Here is a 19,082-nt window from a genome sequence, read left to right as displayed (position 1 = left end):
GTGATAGACCCAGGCCAGTTGGGTACAGCAGAGTAGTAGAAGGCAGATGTACTGGCCACTGGATAAGCAGTTTTCTGTTCCCTGACTGACCAGAGCAGGAGCTGCTCCAGGCTAGGGTGGAAATTAGCCTGCAAAGTGTCAGTTGAAGCCATTAGGTTAAGGAGAACACCTGACTCTAATTAAAACCCCTCTGATACTCTAAAAGGACTCACTCCGGTCAGGCTGAGGGGAACCAAGGGAGAGGAATTGCAGCTGAAGGGCTGGGTAATGAAGACACCTTCAAGCTACTGGAAAGGGAGCACTAAGGTAAGGATGAAGAAGGCATTGAGAGAGAAGTGGGAGAGCTGTGGGGAAGTGGCCCAGGGAAGTGTAGCAACTCTGGCAGTGAAAGGTCGACTGCCAACAGCTGCTGCCATTAGGTCCCTGGGACGGAACCTGGAGTAGAGGGCGGGCCCAGGTTCCCCCCCAACCCACCACTACAGAAACACCTCCTGGGAGGGGAAGACAGGCCCCTGTCAGGATAGGAGGCTAAACTGTTTTGGAATAAGCCCGTAGGGACAACAGGGACTGTAGGAGTTTTCTCACCAACCTCATTGCTGGCTTATGATGGAGAGGGATCAGTAGACTGTAACCCTGGCCCTATAGAGAAGGGCTATGTGGACGGTCGCAGTGAGCCTCTGAGGCTAGCATAAACCGCCTGGAAGCGCAGGACCCACAGGGACAAGGTCGGAGCTCTGCCACGATATGTCAGGAAATTTCATGTTCTTACTTGTTGAGAAGTCATCTTGAGAGCTCATATACCCGCTATATTAACTTTACCTGTACTACAATACGTGATACTATCTCTGAATGACTTCTCTTCATATTTTTTGAAATTCTTTCTAATAAGCTGTTTTAGTGTTAGCCTAATTCCCTCTGTTTCCCATCCCATTGTAGATCGAGCTACATGTTTTAACAATGTCAAGTCTTGTTGTTGGCAGTCTTCAGATGCCCAAATACTGGGGAAAAACAGCAGGACTGCTTCAAAGAATATGGAGCTAGGTTAGTCTAGTTTGCTTTATTGTGATGTCCCAACTCCCATCATTCTTTACTTTGCGTGGGGGAGTGGGTGGGAGAAGAGGGCAGTCCTTGTGAGCACACAAAGAGATGTAGATGGTTTTCCTAGTGAGTGTCAGGCAGGAGTTGGATTCATTGCCACCCCTATCCAAGAGGTCAGGCTGAGTCTGCCAGCAATTTGGATGATTTTTGGCTGGGCAGGGAAATCATGGCTGCTTCAGAGAGGCAAAGAATCAATTAACTTTTTAATGTCCCACCTGCTTCTAAAAGAACTATTAACTGCTGTCCAGTCTTCATCCTCTTTCTCAGCAAGTTACTGGAGATGGTGGACTTTCCCGACTAATTCTTCCACTGAATTTTACTTTTCCTCATAATTAATTACCATTTTTTTTTTTTTGGAGACACAGCCCCACATGACATTCTCAAAGCAAACTAGGGAAATGTAGGCTAGTGTGCACAAGGTTTAAAAAACTGTACTCAAAGAGCAGTTGTCATAAATATAACGGGAAGGGTAAACACCTTTAAATCCCTCCTGGCCAGAGGAAAAACCCTTTCACCTGTAAAGGGTTAAGAAGCTAAGATAACCTCGCTGGCACCTGACCAAAATGACCAATGAGGAGACAAGATACTTTCAAATCTGGGGGGCGGGGGGACAAAGGGTTCTCTCTGTCCGTGGGATGCTTTTGCCAGGAACAGAGCAGGAACGCAGGTCAGAACTCCTGTAAAGAGTTAGTAAGCAATCTACTTAGATATGCGTTAGATTCTGTTTTGTTTAAATGGCTGATAAAATAAGTTGTGCTGAATGGAATGTATATTCCTGTTTGTGTCTTTTTGTAACTTAAGGTTTTGCTTAGAGGGATTCTCTATGTTTTGAATCTGATTACCCTGTAAGGTATCTACCATCCTGATTTTACAGAGGTGATTCTTTTCCTTTTTCTTTAATTTAAAATTCTTCTTTTAAGAACCTGATCACTTTTTTCATTGCCCTTAAGATCCAAGGGTTTGGGTCTGTGTTCACCTATGCAAATTGGTGAGGATTTTTATCAAGCCTTCCCCAGGAAAGGGGATGTAGTGCTTTAGGGGGGGGGGGATTTTGTGGGGGAGACGTTTCCAAGTGGGCACTTCCCCTGTTCTTTGTGTAACACTTTGGTGGTGGCAGCATTTAACCTAAGCTGGTAAGAATAAGTTTAGGCGGTCTTTCATGCAGGTCCCCACATCTGTACCCTAGAGTTCAGAGTGGGGAAGGAACCTTGACAGCAGTTATGAATGGTTTGCTGTCAAACTGGGAGGATGTATCTAGTGGGGTTCCACAGCATTCAGTCCTGGTTCCGTTAGTCAGTACTTCCGTTAATGCCTTGGATAATGGAGTGTGCTTGTAAAATTTACTAATGACATCAAGGTGGGAGGACTTGTTAGCACTTTGGCAGACAGGATTAGAATTCAGAGAGATCCTGACAAATTGAAAAACTAGTCTGAAATCAACAAGATGAAATTCAATAAAGACAAGCGCAAAGCACTGGACTTAGAAAGGAAGAATCAAATGCACAACTACAAAATGGGGAATAACTGGCTAGGAACTAATACTGCTGAAAAGGAGCGGGGGATTATAATGTATCACAAATTAAATATGAGCCAATAATGGGATGCGAAAATATCATTCTGAGGTATGACACTCCTGTTAATACATGTAAGGCATGGGAGGTAGCTGTCCTTCTCTACTCTGCATTGGTGAGGTCTCAGCTGGAGTACTGTGGCCAATTTTGGGTGCCACTTTAGGAAAGATAGACAAATTGCAGAGAGTCCAGAAGAAAGCAATAAAAATGATAAAAGGTTTACCATTTCAGTATTTTTCGAATGTCATTTAAAGGTTGCTTTTAGGTTGCTTAACTGTCACTGGCTCAGAGTCTATCTTCTAACTAGAAAAATATTTAAACTCTGGAATAGGCTTTTGTGACGCGTCGCAGGGTTGTGAGGCACCTCTCTGCTACCTGCCCTTAGCATGAAATATTCTTGTCCGTTCCTGCTATGGATCAGCTCCTTGAAACCAACAGCCTCTTGCAGCACAAGTGCTACTTTTCAGGCCTTCTCAGACCTCGCTGTCTCTGGACAGGTAATGACAGGCACACATATGAATCCCCGAATACTTGGAGCATTTCCTGCAGTGTCCAACCCCTTATTCACTGAACGCTCCCAAAGGATCAGTACACATCCGCTTGTAAGATTCAACTCAGGACCAGCACTTCAACACCAGAGCACTTAGATTTATTTATAATGAAAACAAGAATAAGTTTTTATTATCAAAGAGTAGAGATGCAAGTAATAATGAGTAAGAGTATTGGTAACAAGTGGTTACATATAAAAAAAAAAAAAAATCATAATATGCTTCCAGAGACTAAACTTAACAGGTTAACCTTCTGCTTAAAGTCCTCTGCAGTGTTTTTCAACCAAGCCTGGTTAAGACCCCTTTTTTATGAAGCAAAAGTGCTGTCCTTTTGCTTTCTCAGTGAACGGTGCCAGGGTGTCGTCTTTACCTTCCCAACGTAGAGCAAACCTTTGATATATACCTGCAGGTAGGGTCTCTTCCTCCCCATCCCACTTTTTCTGCCTATTCAGCTCTTCTTCGAAACTTTTACAATCCTTCCTTTGCATTCAGTCCAAAAGGTTGATAGAGGACCCATTGTGATATGTTTGTTAGCTTTTTAATGGCAACTAACTTTAAAACTGGTTTAAACACAATGTTACAAAAATGTGAATACTTGCTAATTCTAAGAATCGTGCAAATATTCATTTAAAATTAGTCTGGTTTAAAAACCATTATATCCTAGGATCATAGGTTCATGTAAGTGTAGGGCTGGAAGGGAACTAAAGAGGTAATCAAGTCCTGTCCCCAGGGCTGAGGCAGGACTAATTAAACCAATGCCATCCATAACAAGTGTGTTGTCCAACTTGTTCTTAAAAGCCTCCAATGAGGTGAATTCCACAACCTCCTTTGGAAGAAGTGACCCAAAAACCTCTTTAATGAGAACTGACACAGGTGTGCAGAGGGGTTACAGGAATCTTCTGATTGATATGTATATTCTGTTCAATGAAAGAATGTCACAATGGTCCTCAATATCGTTGTTAAATGATGTACAAGTAGTATGTAAGAAGTAAGAGAGCTGCGGAATACAGACCCTGGACTTTAGAAAAGCAGACTTTGACTCCCTCAGGGAACTGATGGGCAGGGTCCCCTGTGAGGCTAATATGAGGGGGAAAGGAGTCCAGGAGAGCTGGTTGTATTTTAAAGAAGCCTTATTGAGGGCACAGGAACAAACCATCCCAATGTGCAGAAAGAATAGCAAATATGGCAGGCAACCAACTTGGCTTAACAGAAAAATCTTCGGTGAGCTTAAACACAAAAAGGAAGCTTACAAGAAGTGGAAACTTGGACAAATGACTAGGGCGGAGTATAAAAATATTGTTCGAGCATGCAGGGGTGTAATCAGGAAGGCCAAAGCACAATTGAAGTTGCAGCTAACAAGGGTTTCTACAGGTATGTTAGCAACAAGAAGGTCAGGGAAAGTGTGGGACCCTTACTGAATGGGGGAGGCAACCTAGTGACAGATGATGAAGGTAAAGCTGAAGTACTCAATACTTTTTTTGCCTTGGTCTTCACAGACAAGGTCCGCTCCCAGACTGCTGCACTGGGCAGCACAGTATGGCGAGGAGGTGAGCAGCCCTCAGTGGTGAAAAAACAGGTTAAGGACTGTCAAGGTTCCTCCCCCACTCTGAACTCTAGGGTACAGATGTGGGGACCTGCATGAAAAAAACCTCCTAAGCTTATCTTTACCAGCTTAGGTCAAAACTTCCCCAAGGTACAAAATATTCCACCCTTTGTCCTTGGATTGGCCGCTACCACCACCAAACAAATACTGGTTACTGGGGAAGAGCTGTTTGGACACGTCTTTCCCCCCAAAATACTTCCCAAAACCTTGCACCCCACTTCCTGGACAAGGTTTGGTAAAAAGCCTCACCAATTTGCCTAGGTGACTACAGACCCAGACCCTTGGATCTTAAGAACAATGAACAATCCTCCCAACACTTGCACCCCCCCTTTCCAGGGAAATGTTGGATAAAAAGCCTCACCAATTTGCATAGGTGACCACAGACCCAAACCCTTGGATCTGAGAACAATGAAAAAGCATTCAGTTTTCTTACAAGAAGACTTTTAATAGAAATAGAAGTAAATAGAAATAAAAAAAAATCTCCCCTGTAAAATCAGGATGGTAAATACTTTACAGGGTAATTAGATTCAAAACATAGAGAACCCCTCTAGGCAAAACCTTAAGTTACAAAAAAGATACACAGACAGAAATAGTTATTCTATTCAGCACAATTCTTTTCTCAGCCATTTAAAGAAATCATAATCTAACACGTACCTAGCTAGATTACTTACTAAAAGTTCTAAGGCTTCATTCCTGGTCTATCCCCGGCAAAGACAAAATATAGACAGACACACATACCCTTTGTTTCTCTCCCTCCTCCCAGCTTTTGAAATTATCTTGTCTCCTCATTGGTCATTTTGGTCAGGTGCCAGCGAGGTTACCTTTAGCTTCTTAACCCTTTACAGGTGAGAGGAGATTTCCTCTGGCCAGGAGGGATTTTACAGGGGTTTACCCTTCCCTTTATATTTATGACAAGGACTACTTAGAAAAGCTAGACATGCACAAGTCCATGGGACAGAACTAATGCATCCAAGTGTGCTGAGGGAGTTGGCTGATGTGATGGCAGAGCCACTGGCCATTATCTTTGAAAACTTGTGGCAATTGGGGGAGGTCCCAGATGATTGGAAAAAGGCAAATATTGTGTTCATCTTTTTTTTAAAAAAAAAAAAAAAGGAAGGAGGAGAATCTGGGGAACTACAGACTGGTCAGCCTCACCCCAGTCCCTGGAAAAATCATGGAGCAGGTCCTCAAGGAATACATTTTGAAGCACTTAGAGGAGAGGAAGGTGATCAGGAACAGTCAACATGGAGTCACAAAGGGCAAGTCATGCCTGACCAACCTGATTCCTTTTTATGCTGAAATAACTGGCTCTGTGTATATGGGGAAAGCAATGGACGTGATATATCTTGACTTTAGCAAAGCTTTTGATACGGTCTCCCACAGTGTTCTTGCCAGCAAGTTAAAGTAGTATGGATTGGATGAATGGACTATAAGGTGGATAGAAAGCTGGCTAGATTGTCAGGCTCAAAGGGTAGTGATCAATGGCTTGATGTCTAGTTGGTAACTGGTATCAAGCGGCGTGCCCCACGGGTCGGTCCTGGGGCTGTTTCTGATCAGCATCTTCATTAATGATCTGGATGATGGGATAGATTACACCCTCAGCAAGTTTGTGGATGACACTAAGCTGGGGGGAGAGGTAGATACTCTGGAGGGTAGGGATAGGGTCCAGAGTGACCTAGACAAATTGGAGGATCGGGCCAAAAGAAATCTGAGGTTCAACAAGGACAAGTGCAGAGTCCTGCACTTAGGATGGAAGAATCCCATGCACTGCTACAGGCTGGGGACCAACTGGTTAAGTGGCAGTTCTGCAGAAAAGGACCTGGGGATTACAGTGGATGAGAAGCTGGATATGAGTCAACAGTGTACCCTTGTTGCCAAGAAGGCTAATGGTATATTGGGCTGCATTAGTAGGAGCATTGTCAGCAGATTGAGGGAAGTGATCATTCCCCTATTTGGCACTGGTGAGACCACATCTGGAGTATTGGGTCCAGTTTTGGGCCCTCCGCTACAGAAAGGATGTGGATAAATTGGAGAGAGTCCAGCGGAGGGCAAAGAAAATGATCAGGGGCCTGGGGCACCTGACTTATGAGGAGAGGCTGAGGAAACTGAATTTATTTAATCTGCAGAAAAGAGTGAGGGGGAATTTGATAGCAGCCTTCAATTACCTGAAGGGGGGTTTCCAAAGAGGGTGGAGCTAGCTGTTCTCAGTGGTGGTAGATGACCGAACAAAAAGCAATGGTCTCAAGTTGCAGTGGGGGAGGTCTAGATTGGATATGAGGAAACACTGTTTCGCTAGGAGGGTGGTGAAGCACTAGAATGGGTTACCTAGGGAGGTGGTGGAATCTCCATCCTTAGGAGTTGTTAAGGCTCGGCTTGACAAAACCCTGGCTGGCATGATTTAGTTGGGGTTGGTCCTGCTTTGAGCAGGAGGTTGGACTAGATGACCTCCTGTGGTCTCTTCCAACCCTAATCTTCTATGATTCTGTAATATTATGAAAATATATGTCTGTAGAGCCTGTATCAAGGTGTTAGTCACCAACAAAGGTGAAAAACATGTCTCATATAAACATTTCTTCTCTGACTGTTTAAATGTAAATTGAGTATTGTATGTTTCACTGATATCTGAGAGACCACTGTATTTACAATACTTGGTACAGGAATTAATTGTAGTAGCTCAGATACTGTGTGGTGAGTATTGATAAATATCAGCGTTTAAAGGTGACTTGTGAAAATACCCGCAAAGTTAATGGGAATGCATGTAATTTAATGTACAGTCATGAGCATCCTGCTTGTAGTGCTAGTTACTGTGAATCATGGCATAGTTCTTCACAACGCATGAAGTCATGAGCCAAGATAAACCATGTCAGTCCTAATAAGTTGAAAGGATGTTGTTTTAAATTTAAATTTAAGCTCTATTAAAGTATAGTTGGCTTCACTGATAGCACATTTCAAAGTTGAGGCTCTTGTCAAATGAAAGGCCAGTCTTTGTTTAGTGTTTAAAAAAGAGAGGAAAATTTGGTAGCCTTGTTAACAGGGCCAATGCTACCACTAGGCGGTTGCCTAGTGCGCCAAGTGATTGGGGGCGGCCAAAAGCACGTTCCGGGGAGGCGGTGGAGCGGAGGCAGGGGGACGCGGGCAGGGCCGCCTGCAGCAAGTAACGGGGAGAGGGGGCGGCGATGCACAGGGGAACCGCTCCCCGCCCCAGCTCACCTCTGCTCTGCCTCCTCCCCTGAGCACACCGCCCCACCCTGCTTCTCTCCCTCCCAGGCTTGCAGCGCCAAACAACTGATTGGAGCCGCAAGCCTGGGAGGTGGGAGAAACGGAGCGGCGGCAGCATGCTCGGGGAGGAGGCAGAGCAGAGGTGAGCTGGGGCGGGGAGCTGCTGCACGCGGCTCCCCAGGCTGAGGGGAGAGGGCAGCGGCTGGGAGCTGCTGCGGGGGGGGCCGCCTCAGGGGGGAGTGGGGGAGCGGGGAGCTGTTGCAGGGCTTGCAGGGGGCAGGTGCAAGGTGGAAGTTTTCGCCTAGGGCACGAAACATCCTTGCGCTGGCCCTGCTTGTTTGTTATTGCTACATTCCCATTGTTTCATGTCTTCTATGTATATAAATCTCCCGACTGGATTTTCCACTGAATGCATCCGATGAAGTGAGCTGTAGCTCACGAAAGCTTATGCTCAAATAAATTTGTTAGTCTCTAAGGTGCCACAGGTACTCCTTTTCTTTTTGCAAATACAGACTAACACAGCTGCTACTCTGAAACATTTCTAAATATGTAATTTTACTTCATGTCAGTGGTGCGGAGACTGTCAACCAGGCTACTTAAATATCATTGGCTGATGCACTTGGAATAGCAAAATGTGGTTAGTCTTCTGCTGATGCACTTGAATTGGAGGTGGATGGTTGTTGTATAGGATTGCTCCTGTCTACACTGAAGGTACGCCTGGAACACACGTCACTTGGGAGGCTGAATGATTCACTCACTTTGAAAGTGGAAGAGTTAATAGCTTCTTTCTTTAGCAAGCTGAAGAATGTGATTACTTTTAATGGGACATGTTGAAAAAAGTCTTAGAAATTTCATGGACAGATATTTTTAAAAAAAAAAAAATCCCAAAATTTTGTGTTCTGAAATTTTCAATAAAAAGTTCAAAAGAAACTGGAAAAATAAATTAAACTTAATTTTCTTCCACAACAGAATTGCTTTTCTTTAGTAGAAAAGCCATTTTAATTGACATTTTCATCAAAACCATTTTTCTTTAATGAGTTCTAGTCTCTAGCTTTGACTCTGAAGTTCTGAGCAATAGCAAATGGAGGGAACCTATATTGCTGCATTTGAAAAGGCTGTGCTGCACCCATTGGTAATCATTCTGGTCCTGCCCCTGCTGAATGGAAAAATGTTACTTAGTAGCTGCCATGTTTCTAAACTGGGGCTCTTGGCCCTGCTTGATTTGTTGTTCTTGTCCTTCTCGAGATTAGCTTTTTCACCAAGTTTTTAATATGCCTTGAAACAAATGTAAAGATAAGTGAACATTCACTTAACATTTCAGCAGATGATGTAAAGATATCTTTACTAAGCACAGTAATTAGAGTATGCTTGTAATACTGTACATATAGTAAGTCAAAAATACACTGGGGAGTATTTCTCCTTTGAAGTGGCAGAAGTATACCGGTATCCTGCATTGTGACTCTAGTCCTTTGTCTATTGAAATGACACAGCCAGCATTTAAAATTCAAATCCCAAACTAAAATACAAACAGTCTAATTAAAATTGCTATGGTATATTTTCAGAGGAAGGGATGACAAAAATACTCCACTGAACAGAAATAATAGGTACAAATGATGACACGAAGAGAAAAATATTTTCTAAAGTAAATAATTGAGTGCAGTGTTAAAGAAATCCAGCGTTTTATCAGCTAATGATGACTCATCTTCACATACATCTTATTCCAGTGTAAAGCCACTAATGCAACAGTGGTGGTTTAAACCGTGATTAAATGTACCAGTGGTGATTGAAGTTGAGCTAGGTAATTATAATAGTCCTGTACTGAATTATGTAACTGAGAATATTATGAAAGATCTTCTTTGAGTTCTTGTTCATGTCAGTTCCAATCGGGTGTGCACATGCCACATGCACGACAGCCGGAAGATTTTTCCCCTAGCGGTATCTGTAAGGTCGGCCTGGGCACCTTCTGGAGTCACGCCTTCATGGTGCCCAATACAGGTCCCTGCTGACCCAACCCCACCTCAGTTCCTTCTTACCACTGGTGATGGCTAGCTGGAACTTCCCTTGCTATTGCTTTTGCAAGCACCTTTAGCAATGTCCCACTGTCAGTTGTATATAGTTAGATTATTAGTTAGAGAAACTACTAAGTTTCCATTTGGGGGGTCCACCCCATTTCATTCCCCAATGCCGGGGCATGGGTTCAAATTGTGTGAAATCTGAGGGAAATTGATGCCAAGGAGTGACCCTCATCCTTATTTTGATGTGCCTCGGCGAGAGTCACCAAAAAGACAAGTGCTGCATTTTCAAGGTGTTTCAGCTGAGGACCCTTAAGGATCATGAGAAGAGACTTGGAATTCTCCTCATGGAGGCAGCCCTCTGGCCGCAGTCCAACCCCAGGTCAGCAGAGCCCGTGCCAAGCGACGCGTCCCCCATGCGCAGCGTGAGCTGGCACAAAGAAAGGAGGCTAAGGACTCCCGGCACTGACATGGTGCCAAACATAAGACTTCCGGCAGACACCGATCTTCATCCCTTGTACGCCAGAAGAAAGAGGCAGGAGACGGGGCGCTTTCCCACTCCTAAGCCTTAGGAGCCAGCGGCAGGGAGGTCTCAGACCATCCAGCCTGCTTCCGGACCAGGGCCTCCCAGGGGATCATTGACTCCTCAAGGGGTCCAGTTGAGTCTGGCCCACTACTGTTGTCCAGACGTCATGGCTGGGGACGTTCAACTCCCCTCCACTCTGGAGACTTTTGAGGCAGCGCAAGACCTTAGTCGCCTGATGGCACCACCTTCTCCAAGGAGAGATGAGGCACCGGTGATAACCCAGCCTCCTATTCTATCTAGGGGCAAACTGGTGATGACGTCACGCTGCTTCCTATCTCCACAGAGCCACTCCCTGGTGCCGGCTGTCCACGTAGGGGGACTGCACCAATCTCCAGAGGCCAGGCACTGCCCAGTACCACTCCTCTGTGATCTTCCTTTTCAGAGATCTCAGAGTCTGAGGTGGAGTCCTATCGCTCAGATATGTCCAGCAGCAGGAGGTCTAGATCTTGGCAACACATCCAGCCTCCTCCGGTGCAACCCAACGAACAGCACGACCCTCTTGGCTGCGAGGGTAGGGACCAAGGCCACGTGCTGGTGCTCTTGTCCTGGTCCTCCCCGGATGAGGCCATTGCTGGTACTTCAATGACCCCGGCCTTGGAGAATAGCAGGGTCCCACAACAGATGTTGCGCAGGGTGGCCCAGAACCTGGGGTTCCAGGCAGAGAACTGGTAGAGGATGCTGATCCCATTGTGGACATCCTTGCCCCCTCTGGGCCCTCGGGTATTGCGCTCCCACTCATTAAGACTATAAATGAGACCACAAAAGCTTTGTGGCAGACTCTGGCCTCTTTGCCCCCTACAGCTAAGAGAAATATTTTGTTCCCTCAAAGGGATATGAGCATCTCTATTCTCATTCTCTGCCCAACTCTTTGGTGGTGGATGCCACAAATCAAAGGGAGTGTCAGGGGTTTCAGGAATGCTCCTCTTAAAATCAGAGGTGAAAAGATCATAGAATCATAAACTTTAAGGTCAGAAGGAAACATTATGATAGTCTAGTCTGACCTCCTGCACAACGCAGGCCACAGACTCTCACCCACCCTCTCCCGTAACAAACCCCTAACCTCTGTCTGAGCTATCGAAGTCCTCAAATCATGGTTTAAAGACTTCGAGGTGCAGAGAATCCTCCAGCAAGTGACCTGTGCCCCATACTGCAGAGGAAGGCAAAATACCCCCAGGGCCTCTGCCAATCTGCCCTGGAGGAAAATTCCTTCCCGACCCCAAATATGACGATCAGCTAAACTCTGAGCATGTGGGCAAGACTCACCAGCCAGACACCCAGGAAAGACTTCTCTGTAATACTCAGATCCTACCCCATCTAACATCCCATCACAGGCCATTGGGCATATTTACTGCTATTAGCCTAATTTTGGCAATTAATTGATGTTTGACTATCCCATCATACCATCCCCTCCATAACCTTATCAAGCTTAGTCTTGAATCCAGATATGTCTTTTGCCCCCACTGCTCCCCTTGGAAGGCTGTTCCAGAACTTCACTCCTCTGATGGTTAGAAACCTTCATCTTATTTCAAGTCTAAACTTCCTGATGGCTAGTTTATCTCTATTTGTTCTTGTGTCCACATTGGTACTGAGCTTAAATAATTCCTCTCCCTCGCTGGTATTTATCCCTCTGATATATTTATAGAGAGCAATCATATCTCCCCTCAGCCTTCTTTTGCTTAGGCTAAACAAGCCCAGCTCTTTGAGTCTCCTTTCATAAGACAGGTTTTCCATTCCTCGGATCATCCTAGTAGCCCCTCTCTGTACCTGTTCCAGTTTGAATTCATCCTTCTTAAACATGGGAGACTAGAACTGCACACAGTATTCCAGATGAGGTCTCACCAGTGCCTTGTATAACGGTACCATCACCTCCTTATCTCTACTGGAAATACCTCTCCTGATGCATCCCAAGACTGCATTAGCTTTTTTCACGGCCATATCACATTGGTGGACTTGTTCGGGACAAAAGTGTACTCCACTGGTGGTTTCCAGCTATGCATTTCAAACCAGCAGGCCATCATTAGTAGGTACTCCTTTTAACGCCTGCAGAGCAATGGCCAAGTTTGCTGACTTATTACCACCAGACTCCCGCTCCGAATTTAATACCTTGGTGGAAGAAGGCAAACTCATTTCTAGGGCCTCCTTGCAGGCGGATCTTAAAGGTGCTGACGCGGCTGCCCGAACCATGGCTATGGGGGTGGCAATGAGAAGGTCCTCTTGGCTTCAGGTCTCTGGACTCCTTCACAAAGTCCAACAGACCATTCAAGACCTACCCTTCGACGGTCAGGCCCTAGTCTCTGAAAAGACACAGGAAACTGCACAGTTTAAAAGACTTGACGGTCACCCTCAAGTCCCTGAGCATACACCCCCTACTGCACAGCGTGGGCACTTCAGGTCGCAGCCTCCTCTGTGGAACTCACTGTCCACATCAATGTCAGAGAGCTGAGGGCAGTGTGCCTTGCATGCCAGACTTTCCAAGCCCACTTGTCTGTCATAACTGATGCACATCTCCTGGTCAACACCATAGCGATGTTTTATGTCAACAAACAGGGGTGCACACTTCTCTCTGCTGTGCCAGGAGGCCCTCATGCTGTGGGACTTGTGCAGAGCATTTGATACATCTGCAAGTATCTTATCTCCCTGGAGTACAGAACAACTTGGCGGACTATCTCAGCAGTTTGTTCCACAGCCATAAGTGGTCCCTTCGCCTGGATGTTGCGAACTCAATCTTCCATCAGTGGGGTTTTCCGCAGATAGACTTGTTTGCAATGCAACAGGAAATACCAGCAGTTTTGCGCCTTCCTGAATCACAGCCTGGGCTCCATCATGGACATGTTCAGCCTTACCATGGGGAGGCTATTGCCTATACATGTTTCTGCCCATCCCTCTTGTTCACAAAGTGCTCCTCAAGATTCGGAGGGAACAAGCTTCAGTGATATTGATCGCCCCAGCCTGGCCTCGTCAGCATTGGTACACATTACTCCTGGAAGTGTCCGTGGAAGCTCCAGTCACCTTCCGCTCTGCCCAGACTTACTTACTCAGAATCATGGTCGTCTCCAGCACCTGAACTTTGAGTCACTGCACCTCACAGCATGGAAGCTCCATGGTTGAACCTGACAGAGCTGTCTTGCTTGGACCCAGTTAGATAAGTCTGCCTTGGCAGTAGAAAGCCCTCCACCAGGGATACCTACCTTACCAAGTGGAAGAGATTTTTCAATCTGATCGGCGCAGCATCGTTCATCCCCGACACTCACCTCAGTCTAATATAGGTGGCACAATCTTCTCCATCTCAAGCAGCTGGGGCTGTCCATGTCATCAGTAAGGGTTCACGTGGCTGCCATCTCTGCCTTCCATCCAGGCTTAGAGGGCCAGTCAGTCTTCACCAACCCTATGGTCAGCCATTTCCTCAAAGGTCTTGACAGACTATACTTGCAAGTCAGGCAGCATGGGACCTCAGGCTGGGACCTCAACCTCGTCCTTTCCAGACTGACAGCACCTTTTGAACCGCTAGTGACGTGCTCCCTGCTCTACCTCTTGTACGAGGTGGTGTTTCTGGTGGCAGTAACCTCAGCCAGGAGGGTCTGAGCTCAAGGCCCTAACCTCAGAGCTCCCTTGCACAGTGTTCTACAAGGACGAAGTTCAGCTCAGGCCACATCCAGCTTTCCTCCCAAAGGTTGTCTCCCAGTTTCACATCAACCAGGACATCGTCTTCCTCCAAGTGTTCTATCCTAAGCTGCACTCAAGCAGCAAAGAGCAGAGGCTTCACTCTTCGGATGTCCACAGAACTCTAGCCTTTTATATCGAAAGAACAGAACCATTCTGGAAGTCCATTCAACTATTTGTGGCTGTGGTGGACAGAATGAAGGGTTTTCCGGTCTCTTCTCAACGAATTTCATTGTGGATCATGTCCTGCATTTGAGAGTGCTACAACCTGGCAGGGGTGCCGGCCCTTCCGATCATTGCTCACTCCACCAGGGCACAGGCCTCTTCAGCGGCTTTCCTGGCTCCGGTTCCTACCCAGGAAATATGCAGGGCAGCGACATTGTCCTCCATACACACTTTCACCGCACATTATGCGATTTACCCAGCAGGCCAGAGACGACACGGCATTTTAGTAGAGCGGTACTCCAGTCAGTGGCGCCTCCTGAACTTGGGCTTGTGATTCATCTGATCAGAATTGACATGAACAAGCACACGAAGGAAAAAACGGTTACCTTCTTGTAACTGTTCTTCGAGATGCGGTGTTCATGTCCATTTCAATACCCTCCCTCCTATCCCTCTGTCGGGAGTACCAGGCAAAAAGGAACTGAGGGGGGCTCAGGTCAGCAGGGCCTTGGAAAGGACATGAACACATTTCAAAGAACAATGGTTCAGAGAAGTTGTGTAACCGTTTTATCCTGATGCTTGTTGAAACTGGCATGTTTCCTACACTCTGAATTTACTTACAGAATACATGAAACATATCTGTTTTTCTGTTTGTGTTCGATAGATTGCTCTGCATCTCTCATTTTTTTAAATATCCAAATTGAAAAGGTTTGATTTGCTGCTGAGTGCCCTGGGTGGCTTTATGAAGAATACTGTAGAAAACCGTTACATTTTGAACGTAAGGGTACTTGTTTTTACTAAAATTTGCCAAAAAGCAAATATGGACAAGACACAGATACTGAATGTGTGCTTGTGTCAGGGTTCCCTCCCCACTCTGAATTCTAGGGTACAGATGTGGGGACCTGCATAAAAGACCCCCCAAGCTTATTTCTACCAGCTTGGGTTAAAACTTCCCCAACGCACACATTCTTTGTCCTTGGAGGGTACGCTGCCACCTCCAAGTGATTTTAACAAAGAATCAGGGAAAGGACCACTTGGAGTTCCTATTCCCCCGAAATATCCCACCAAGCCCTTACACCCCCTTTCCTGGGGAAGCTTGAGAATACTCTCCTAACCAATTGGTTACAAAGTGATCACAGACCCAAACCCCTGGATCTTAGGACAATAGAGAAATCAGTCAGGTTCTTAAAAGAAGGATTTTATTTAAAAAAAAAAAAAAAAAAAAAGTAAAAAATCACCTCTGTAAAATCAGGATGGAAAATAACTTTACAGAGGAACAAAAGATTCGGAAACACAACAGAACTTCCTCTGGGCTTAGTTTCAAAGTTACAAAAAACAGAAATAAACCTCCCTCCAGCAAAGGAAAAATTCACAAGTAGAACAAAAGATAATCTAACACACCTTGCCTGGCTTTTACTTACAATGTTTGTAATATGAGAGACTTTTTTAGGATGGTTTATAGGAGAAGGAGTTTTCTGACCTGATGCTTCTCCGCTTCCCAAGAGTGCGCATACACCCTCCCTCACGATTTGAAAGTATCTTTTCCCCATTGGTCCTTTTGGTCAGGTGCCAACCAGATTATTTGAGCTTCTTAACCCCATACAGGTAAGGAGGAATTCTAGGCTACCCTTAGCTGTATGGTTATGACAGCTTGTCATTACTTCCTGTTTTTCCTCTCTCTAGATTGCTCTTTAAATTGATTCTTGAGATGCTCATTCTGCCCTTCCAGAGGCTGGTTATTGCCTGTCAGATGCAATAAGACACTTGTACAGTCCTCTAGATAATTCTTCCACTTTAAGACAACAGCTTTTACCTTTTAGTAAAAACTGTGTAGTTAGTTACAAGAAACAGATGCTCTTAACTAACTCTCCCAGCTTTATTTCATAGGTAGTACTTCATCATTCTCTCATTCAGACCATTAAGCCTGACTAAATAACTCCATAAGCAGCACTGCTTGTTGACATTGTCATTTCGGATATCTATTTCATGTTGATAAGTAGTGCAGTCCTGTAAATCCACAGCAATACTGATACACCATTTCACAAGAAATACAAGTACAGTAGCTGATTTCTCATTGCTCTGATATGCTGACACCAGATTCAATGCCTGCTGTAAAATCAACAATCATTCTTATAATAGTTTAATTGAAATAAAATAAAAGGTTTTGCAAAATCTTCAAGGTAATGAGATCCATATGACTGCACAAATATTACCAGTAGAAACTGTTTTTGTCTGGTGCATCAAAGAACAAGTTTTTTCTGTTAGCCACATCCACTGTTGTGGTGTTTGTGGTGGTGCTGTAGTAACACCTGGAGGTCCCCACTGAGATTGTGATCCCATTGTTCTTGGCCCTTTGCAGCTGCATGAGAGATACAGTCACTACACTAAGAGCTTGCATTCTAAATAGATGAGGGAATATATCTTAATCTGTGTCTTGTTTCACAGATGAAGTGACTTGTCCAAAGTCACACAGGAAGTCTGTGTCTGAACAATGATTTATACAGACCACGAGTTTAAGTCCAGTGTATTAACCATAAGATCATCCTTATTCTATAACAAACCATGAAAGGAACTTAGCATGGTGCAAAGTTGTTTGAAATGTTTAGACAGTAGTGTTTTCACTTCAGTGTGATTAATTCTAGCGATTTACTTTTAATCATTAAACTTGCCTATAACATCACTTCACAGTTTTGGACTTTCCTGTTTCTCAAATAATTCTGTCCTTTTAAGGTTTATCTTGGTATCTTCAGGTTTTTAACAAATACAGATGTAAATACTTATTCTTATGCCGTACAAAATTGCCAAAAAGGGACCTTGCATAGTCAAGGAGTCAGTCAGAAAATGGGTTTTGTGCCCCATACAGACTGGCACATAGTACTAAAACATACATAGGACTGATGTCTTTGGTTTAGAAAAAAGTATAATATTTGGTGTTTCAGAAATATGTACTCATGTAACTGAAAGTTTCTGTAAGGGAACACCAGCAGAGAGTAGCATGCTCTTTGTCTAGGTAGAAAATTGACACTTGTACCTCCTCAAAGAATTGAGTTTATTGGGGCCCTTCTAGATTCTGAGTTTGAGAACACTTCTGCAGAATGAACTATGACGATTCATGGCCTATGTCTGGTTCTGCGGTATCAATCTTAACCATGGTCCGTATATGCCTCAGGTTGTTGGACATTATGGCTGAATGCACATACATAATCCAGCATATGAGATTGTGCCTTTGTCCTCTTCAAATGTGGCTGAAGTTGGTCTATCGTCCGAGTTGACATTTGTTGGACAGGCTGGTCTGAGTGCTTCCAGCAATCCTGGACTCCTTACCATGGTAGGTAGTTGAATATAATGTATGCCAGGGCCTTCCAGTTGCTTGTTCCTCACCAACCAGGTCACTGATGCCTCCTTAGTAGGCCGGGGAACGCATCCAAGGACATTGAAAATTCAGGGCTTGTGGTCAAAACAGGAAGCTTCCCTGCATATCAACACCCTGGAACTTCAAGCCATTTATGATGTCTGATGAGCCTTTTGGGATCACATCAGGGACTCTGCAGTTCACATGCTCACCAACAGCCCTACCATAATATACTGCGTGTGCAAGCAGGGAGGAGCTTGCTCCAACCATCCCTGTCAGGAGGTGAGGAAATTTTGGCTGTTCTGCATCAAGGAGAGCATTATTCCTACAGCCACTCACTTATCTGGGGCTCAGAATCTCCTGGCTGATCACGTTGGCAGGAACTTTTCACAGAATAGTAAGTGATATCTGAAGTCCAGTGTGCTGAAGTCCATATTTGCAGAATGGGGCCTTCTAACCAGCTATCTCTTTGGGACAAGAGACAACAGGAAGAACAGTCAGTTTTGCTGTCAAGCGGGTCTCAGTCAGAGCTCCTTGACCAAAGCCTTGCACCTCAGTTGGGGTTTGGCTCTGATGTACGCCTTTTCCCCTGATCCCAATCATCCCATAAGCCATTCTCAAACTGAAGTTGGATCATGCCAAACTGATCCTCATTTACTGCTGGAAGAATTCTGTGCCACTGCGCACACACAGCATTCATGTCCCGTGTGGATTTCTTTGCTTCCCTGCAGAAAAATGACTTTCTGATGAGGAAGCAAAAGGAAGTCGCAAAACCAGTCATGCGCCCCTCCTCAGCAGTGCGGGTGCGTCATTTCAGGCACCCGGAGCAGCCAGCATAGAGGTAAATCACTGGGTGGGGGCAGGGCTGGAGACACCTCTGATGGTGCTGGGTCAGACCCTCACCCCCCACCCATCTGCCCAACCCTCATGCATCTGCCCCCTCCCCCAGACCTCCCTGCTGAGCCTCACTCCTCCCTTATTCAGAACCTCCTCTTCTTCCCCCCCCTCCCCCACTGAGGCCCCACACCATCTGGTGGTGGCTCATACCCTGTGCTGGGTTCAGTTGCTAGTCCCAGCTGGGCTGGGAGTGGGGAAGGAGTTCAGTTCCCATGCAGAGAGCAACTAGGGTAGACACATCTCCAGAAACTACTCCTGGCTCTGCACCCCCCCACACACCCGCCCCAGACATGGCCCTCTGGGGCAGGCCTGGCCCTTACGCTGTGTCAGGATTGGCTGCAGCCTCACAGCCAAGTCTGTGTCCCGGGAGGGTG

General features: G+C 45.5%; 1 protein-coding gene across 4 annotated transcripts in view; it reads left to right on the top strand.

The window, feature by feature from the left end:
* The window catches only part of LYST (lysosomal trafficking regulator), a 169,026-nt gene that overhangs the window by 22,812 nt on the left and 127,132 nt on the right, over positions 1-19,082 (top strand). Inside the window, exon 1 of one of the 4 annotated variants that reach the window (XM_043544336.1) lies at positions 1,717-1,765. The exons of the other annotated variants lie outside the window; for them this stretch is intronic. The gene's annotated coding sequence lies outside the window, so the exon portion shown is untranslated. Of the gene's footprint in view, positions 1-1,716; positions 1,766-19,082 lie in introns of those variants that run through there. 4 annotated transcript variants of the gene reach the window in all.

The sequence above is a fragment of the Chelonia mydas genome, chromosome 3 (genome assembly GCF_015237465.2).
Source record: "Chelonia mydas isolate rCheMyd1 chromosome 3, rCheMyd1.pri.v2, whole genome shotgun sequence".
Lineage (NCBI taxonomy): Eukaryota > Metazoa > Chordata > Testudines > Cheloniidae > Chelonia > Chelonia mydas.
The sequence above is the reverse complement of the archived record's forward strand: the minus strand, read 5'-3'. Positions and strand labels throughout refer to the sequence as shown.